At 45.4% G+C, this 8,228-nt stretch overlaps 1 pseudogene; it reads right to left on the minus strand.

Annotated features, from left to right (window-relative positions):
• Window positions 1-857: 857 nt before the first annotated feature.
• Window positions 858-1,305, minus strand: LOC106696007 (annotated as a pseudogene).
• Between the last annotated feature and the right edge of the window lie 6,923 nt (window positions 1,306-8,228).

Below are 8,228 nucleotides of genomic sequence, written 5' to 3' on the forward strand. Positions count from 1 at the left end.
ACAGTCTCCACCGGCCAGCGTGTTAGAACAACTCCCCTTTGCAATCTTATGCCCAGAACCGTGCTGGGATGGTTGCCAGAGGGGCTTCTTTCAAGTTTATGAGCAGACTGAGGCAGTACTACAACTTTCTTCTCTTTTCTCCCTCCTCAGATGCTCAGATCCACCTGGAGCAAGGACTTTCCAGGTGGCTTATGCCCCAATTTATTTTTAAACTGATCTCAAGTTCTTCCTTCTATCCCAGCTGCCCAGACTAAACTTCCTGTTGTGGAACTGGCAGGTGCAGCTGGGGTTAGACTGGGTTTTTTTGTTTGTTTGTTTTAAATATAATTTTAATTAATTTCAGAAAGGAAGAGGGAGAGAGAAATAGGAACATCAATAATGAGAGAGAATCATTGATCAGCTGCCTCCTGCACACCCTCTACTGGGGATCGGGCCTGCAACCCGGGCATGTGCCCTTGACCAGAATCAAACCCGGGACTCTTCAATCCACAGGCCGACGCTCTACCCACTGAGCCAAACCAGCTAGGGCTAGACCAGTGATGGCAAACCTTTTGATCTCGGCGTGTCAAAATTTTGAAAAACCCTAACTTAACTCTGGTGCCATGTCACATATAGAAATTTTTTGATATTTGCAACCATAGTAAAACAAAGACATATTTTTGATATTTATTTTATATATTTAAATGCCATTTAACCAAGAAAAATCAACCAAAAAAATGAGTTCGCATGTCACCTCTGACACGCGTGTCATAGGTTTGCCATCACTGGTCTAGACTGTTCTTTTTTTATTGTGGTTGCTTGTTTTTAATTTAATAAAGTTTTATTTTTCAAAATGTACAGCTGGTGGGACCTGTTGTTCACACATCTTCACCAGTAGCTGGGGCATCCCCACCCTTGGTGTTTCTGGTGTAAATTACGTGAGCTCTGTGCTTTGAAACTAGTTTAATGAGTCCTTTACTAAGGAGCTCCTGTAGGGCTGCCCTGGCCAAGGAACCACGGACCTTCAGTCTCTCAGAGACAACAGCTGGGTTTATGAGCTTATAGTTGAAAACTTCCTTACAGAGTTTGTCAGATGTTGCTTTGTCAAACAAGACTAGGTTGTTGAGCTTGTCCCGAACTTTGCCTTTGGACCACTTCTTCTTTTTGGCCTTGCCCCAGATTCACTGGGTCTTTGTCTTTCTTGGCCAACTTTCCAGCATCTTTCTTCTTCTTCTCCTTGGGCAGCACAGAGAAACTCAAAGAGCAGCTGCTACCACTGCAGCCTCGATAAGATGAATGGGTTAGGCCAGTGGTTGGCAAACTCATTAGTCAACAGAGCCAAATATCAACAGTACAACGATTGAAATTTTTTTTGAGAGCCAAATGTTTTAAACTTAAACTATATAGGTAGGTACATTGTTATTAACTTAATTAGGGTACTCCTAAGGCTTAGGAAGAGCCACACTCAAGGGGCCAAAGAGCCGCATGTGGCTCGCGAGCCGCAGTTTGCCGACCATGGGGTTAGGCTCTTCTGAAGGAAGAACTCGGACCCTTCCAGGCAGCCATCAGGTCATCCACATACTGCCCACCATGTGGCCTCTGAACCTCCAAACTGTAATGCCACACCCACCATAGAGGTAACTGAGGGCACTTCACAGTTTACCACCACATTCACACATTTAACTTCTACGACTGGCAAAGCAACCCAGCCCCACAACTCTACATTAACTCTGCAATTACATCATCAGCCATTCTATCAAACCTACCTCCACACAGAATGGGCCTTGACCTGATGGGGTTTTATCTCCTGGTGAATCTGCCTGTACCTGGCACACTCAGGATCTTCCTCTAGATGTTCTTTGGAAAAGCTGCCTCAGGATCTCACCTGGATGTGTGGGGCACCCTGTGTTACCCCAGGTCTGTCCTTGCTGCTCTCTACGAAATGCTCAGCAGTCGGCAATCTATGACCCCGTGGTTGAAATATAAACAAAAAAGAACACTAGTTTGTGGCGTGAAAATTATGTGAAATTCAAATTTCAGTGTCCATAAATAAAGTTTTATTGGCACACAGACACCCTCAGCCTATGGCTGCTTTTGTGCTATAAAAGGAGAGTTGAGTAGTTGTAATCAAGACCATGTAACCCTTCAAAGCCTAAAATACTGTCTGGCCTTCCACAGAAAATCTGCTGACCCCACTCTCAGGGAGGGAATTCCTGCCAGGCAGCCGAGGGGCAGCCCCACCCACCTTCCCATCTGCTGCCTCCATGGTGTGGAGCCTGGCTCAGCATGGCTGCAGTTCTGGGTGAAGGTGTGGAGGAGGGAGGGCTCTGCTCACACCATTCTCTAATTCAACATTCAAGTTTCAACTAATTGTCAGTGACATGTGACCCTTCATGATTCAGCCTAGGACAGCTCTGCTCCGTGTGCTCTGAGGCTGGCAAGTCGATGGTCCCAGCCTGCGATGGAGGGCATGGCCACCATGGCTGTCTGTTGGGGCTCGCTCATTTCTACTCAAGGTCAAGGGAATGGAAAGTGTCTAAAGCAGTCATTTAAAGTCTGTTGTCCTTTTTTTTTTGTATTTGAAAGCCTAATAAGCTACAGGAGAATTCCCAAATGGGGGGGGGGGGCTATGAAAGTCTTGGGGTGTCCCTATTGTGTGGCATGTTAGAGAATGATGGCTGCACATGGGAAGTGGAACACAACCCTCGCCACCTATTGTATGATCACTTGGTCTGTACACGGGACAAAAGCAGCTGCAAGCACTTTTTAACTCCCAGACCAAGGCCTGCCGTGGGCACAGGAGCCCATCATGCCAGCAGCGACCAGGAAGTGACTCCACCTTACAGCTCACTTGCCGATCCTGCAGTGGTTGGTCAACAGACCCAGTCCTGCCCTCAGCAGACAGAAGACAGAGCTGGCAAGATGAGAAACAGGCCACAGGGCCCAAGGGGGTCCGAATGGAGGTGCCAATGAAGAGGAGGCTGGCTAGGCAGTGGGCAGTGTCCCCAGGGCCCAAGGCAAAGGTGATGGTGGTGGGGGTGGCAGGATGATGACACCACATGTAAATGTCACCTGGAGTTCTATATTGGTTTCATAGTACAAAGTCCCCAAGATTTCTGCACATCTGGTTTCTTCCCATGTAAAACAGGAAAATTACTAAAATCGAATTCATCAATTATTCCACCATGGTAACAATTTATTTTATTTTAAAAGGACTTTAAAGCTTTTTTTTTTTAATACAAAAGGCAAATTGACAATGAGATGTTGGTTTTCAAGGACTTTGGCTGACTTTAGTTCTTTGAAGGTATTTGATAAAAGTGTACAAGACTGTTATTAACCACAATCAGCCCAGACTGGGTTTCTCCTGCCGAATGTAATTTCAGCTGGAAGTAAGAGTTTTGTCTGTTCTAAACCACGGCTGGACCATAAAGATTATATCAACTTAAAACATCTCCTGTACTCCTAATTACACTAAACTTAACTTTCTACACTGGGCCCTCCATCAAGACCTGGTCCATTCTTTGCTACTTAATTTACCTGAAAAGCCCTTGGTCAGGAAAGGAAAGTGCTCTTGAAATGTGTCAGCGCAATGAGATGTATAGTTTCTCAAGCATAAACAGCAAAACTTATTCTCATCCTCCAAGTGTTCTGTTGTCCTTTTTGGTTCACATCACTGTTAAAATGAGCCACAACAAACCACTTCAAAAACAGACTAAGTTCCCTTTTATCTGAGTCCAGCTGCTTTGCCAGCGTCTGCCTAGCATCCGGTCTTCAGCCAGCACACCTGGCGTCCCCACACCTTTCCCATGCAATTTCCAACAGAGAAACAACTAATTCCAGTTGATATTCTTGTGGGAGGGTTGAAACTAATTTTTCTAAATTGTAGATGACAGCAGAGTCCACCGAAATCAACAATTATAGGTGTGACCCTCCCCCCTCCCCACACACTTTCAGATTACATGCCAACATATATAAAAAGGGAGTAGGTACAAAAACGTTGAGTGGGAGTGTGACACTGTATATCTGCACTGCTAGTTTAAAAATGTCACCTAATGTCTTTCCTAAGCATTCTGTGGGCAGGGGTCCCGGCCACAGCTGGGATGTTACAGCTGTGACTAAAGTCAGGAATCGATCTGATTTGGGGTTCTTCAAAATGGGAGTACAGGAATCCTAGAAAAGTCCCTCTCAGACTGGCAGTGTTTCTCTGCTTGATGGTGCCTTTAAGGTACCTGGTACCAAGGTCCTAATTTGATTTTAACAATTAAGGTAAGGAGGACCCAATGTATGGCATTAATGGAAAAGCACAGATGGGCATGTGCTTTAAATTACCCATGATTCCTGTGCTTTTCCTAAAGGACCTCATGCTTTAGACTTAATCGTTCGTTTCGGTGGGACAGGTGATGACTGCTGACCCTGGGCTGAGGTTGTCTGGGAATTGGTGCTGATACTGGGCTGAGGCTTTTTCAGGAATTGGTGCTGGACCTGGACTGAAGCACCTTTGTTTTTTTTTCCAGAAGGAGGATGGAGTGAAGGCTTCAAAATTGCATGTCTGGCTGGGAAAGCTGTGCAGGAACACCTCAGGAGGCAGTATGGGAGTGCAGGAAGTGGCAGATGGTAAAGCACAATTTAAGGTATTTTATGGAAAATGCAAACTCTATACACATGATAATAACCAAAAGTTATTCTAATGAGAAACCTATGATGTATTTGGAGTGCTAAATAGTCCTTTGCATGGCCTCCCTGCCCAGGAAAGCCACCAGGCAAAGGCAGGCCTGGCACGTAGGCTATACATAATGTGGATAGGCTCCTGACATTTCCAATGTGGGGCACAAAGAGGGACCGAGAAAGACATGCGCAAGAAAACTGTTGGGGATCCTGAGTCTAAAGATGAAGCCAGAACCTGGAGCCCAAACCCACACTCAGAATGGGCATGGCAGGAGGCTTACCAACTGTTGGTATTCTAGAACAGGGGAACTCTGATGCAAGTAAGCAAAACACAGCATGGAGGAAAGGTGTTGGTGCAAACTGGAAAACCACTGACAAGAGATGTAATGCCCAGTGGTGGCCAGGCTCAGTGTACAAGCAGCCTGGACCTGGCAGAGACCTAAGAGTGGGCTGGCTTGTGAGGACAGAGGGGGTGTCCACATTTGCTGGGGGCTGGCTGCATGCTGTGTAGTCGGCATGTCTGCACAGCATGGCTCTGAAGTGCTCCCACCGGAATTATAGCACCTAGCTTTGGAAGGGAGTACAGAGACACCCAGTTTATGAGCACCTCCATCTACAGTTGGGACCAACCTTTACGGTTTACAATGCAGCACCAGGAGGAAAAGATACCCCAAGTCACAGGGTTCCCCAGACAATTTGGGTTTTCAACTGTGGTCCTGGCATTACCTCTCTTTTCCCCCTTCAAAGTGTTCCAATTTGGACAATAAATAATATGGCCACTCTGCTTATAAGATGTGGGCTTCCTTGAGCCCATAAGGCGGTAGTTTCAGCTCAAGTGACCACAGGTTAATTACCCCGTATTTTCACAATTTGCTTCTCTCCCAACTGGTCTAACCTTTGAATGAAGGGTGGGAGGCAAATGACAATAGAGATGATTGAGTGGTACAAGTGAGTAGAAGTGAAGGTGAGTGAAGAGTCAGGGTAAATGAGGGTAGAGGTGAGTGAGGGTGGAGGTGAGTGGGGAGGAGGTGGGTGAGTGAGGGGAGAAGTGAGTAAGGGTGGAAGTGAGTGAGAGGTGGAGGTGAGGGAGGGTGGAGGTGAGTGAGTGGTACAGGTGAGGGAGGGTGTCCTTGAGAAAAGATGGAGGTAAGAGGGAGGTGAGGGAGGGTGGAGGTGCGTGAGAGGTGCATAAACCTATTGGCTGGGATTTTAAGGTTTCTCTGTGATGATGATAATAGCAACCTTAATGCCTCAATTAAGAAATTGAATAAAGAAATTTCATACAGCCACTTAAAATGAATGCGGATCCGTATAAAATGAGTGGCATCCATGACATAGTAAATGAAAAAAGCAGGTTATTAAATAGCATGTAGAGTGTGATCCCAGTGTTAACAACGAAATATATTCATATGTACATAGAAAAAACATGGATGGATCTACCTCATAATATGCAATTGAACTCTGAATAACAGATTTAGAATGTCACTTTCTGTATTACTTGATTGATTTTTTTCTCTTCTTTCCCAGTGAAATGAGCATGCATTAGTTTAATAATTGGAAGAAATGTGCTATCATCATTTTGAAAAATTAAGTGCCTTGGAAAGAAAATGAAATTAAACTTCCTACCATCGTCAACATCTTCATGGATTTGTGTTTGTATTTCTGCGATTGTGATTAGGAGACAGTCTGAAGACTGAGCACACCAAAGGGATATCCCTGTGGGTATTTCTAAGCATACCTTTTGCCACCTGCATAGATACTCAATGCATTCCTTAATACATCACACCATACACTTTAGTTGAATGAATAAACACTGAAAAGTGAGACTGACAAGCAAAATATTGCAAAAGATGAACAGTTTCATAAGGAGTGGAAGAAGTCATAACAATGGAAAATAATAACTTCCAATTTCTTCTTCTCAGATTTGGATTAACTTGTGTTCCAGGTGATTCAATGGATCCTAGAATCAAGGCAGAGCAGGGCAGGGGCTAAGTCACTGTGAGCAAAGTCCCCAAAAGGTGTTTCCCATCAGCTTGTCTACACCATCTCTCTCCTCTTCACCATTGTTGCCTTTGGTGGCTGTCACAGGTAGGAGGGCTGAATGATGCTTCCCCAGAGCACACACCATTGCTTTTTTGTCCGTTGCTTGTTCACAGTAACAGGACATTCTTCCACAGATACGGAACAGATTACTGGTTCTTAGACAGGTTTCCCAACCTCCAACCTGGCTTTGATGACTTTAACTATGATTCAGGGGAATTGCTCTTGGTCCATACAAGACAATGCCAATTCAGGGACCATTCCATAATTTAGCAATTGGATGTCACTCATACGAGAGGAAAGTTGGGATGCAAGAAGGCAAGCACCCAGATTAGCAGGAAGGCTGAACAGATTGTCCTGACAGCTGCAATAGGTGCCTCAGTAGCCATGTGACAAATAGGAATGATCTAGCATTGGACATTAAAAGAAAATCCAACAAACATTCAGTGATCATGTATCTGGTCCTCAGCAGGCAGGGTGTGAGGCAAACAGGGGCACTGCTGGTGACCTTCTGGGCACCACAGCCCATCTGTTCTCATCCCCCTGAGAGGCAGAGAAGCACCAGCAGCAACCCCATAGGCCTTCTTGGGAGCCACATTCAACCTGGATGTCAGGTAAACAAACAGACTAAAGAACAAAACACAAAGGCGGTCCTCAACCTAAACCTGGTTGGCTGCTGAAGGTGTTTTGGCAGAGCCTGGCTTCCCTGTTGTTCCTTCTGTAGCCTCTGGCCTGAATTCCTTTCCTTGCTGCTAGCAGCTTATTCCAGCTCTGGCACCAAGATTTTACCAGGCAAGTGTTTAGATCTCACGGAGAAGGGACTGACTGTTCATTCTAAAGGGACAAACACAGTCAATTTAGGGGCTTAATTTCAGCCCCTACATGTGAACATCAAGCCAGGAGCTTTGGAGCAGGGCTTTTGGACAATTTTTTCCTTGAGATCCATAGGGAGCTGAAATGGGGGGAAGAGAGGGATGGAGAACAAATTAAAAAGATGAGCAGGTCTAACGGCCTGGTGACTACTTAGCCCAGTGGTCAGCAAACCGAGACTCTCGAGCCACATGCGGCTCTTTGGCCCCTTGAGTGTGGCTCTTCCACAAAATACCACATGCGGGCGCGCACGTACAGTGCGATTGAAACTTTGTGGCCCATGCGCAGAAGTCGGTTTTCGGAAAGGAGATAGACGAAACAAGTATACAAGTGTGGATGGGAAAGTTGGAAGGGGTCGACCTAAGCGAACATACCTCAATCAGATTGAGGATGTTTTTAGCAAAGGCCAGTTTAGGAGTACCCTAATTAAATTAATAACAATGTACCTACCTATATAGTTTAAGTTTAAAAAATTTGGCTCTCAAAAGAAATTTCAATCGTTGTACTGTTGATATTTGGCTCTGTTGACTAATGAGTTTGCCGACAACTGATCTAGACGAGCCTCAACTGGGCTGACTGGGCACTTCAAGTCTCTGCCATGTATCTGTTCCATGCCAGTAGGCTGCCTCAGGAATGTCCTCATGGAGATGACAGAAACACAAGAAAGAGCAAGG

The sequence above is a fragment of the Myotis lucifugus genome, unplaced genomic scaffold (assembly GCF_000147115.1).
Source record: "Myotis lucifugus unplaced genomic scaffold, Myoluc2.0 scaffold_6813, whole genome shotgun sequence".
NCBI classification, from domain to species: Eukaryota; Metazoa; Chordata; class Mammalia; order Chiroptera; family Vespertilionidae; genus Myotis; species Myotis lucifugus.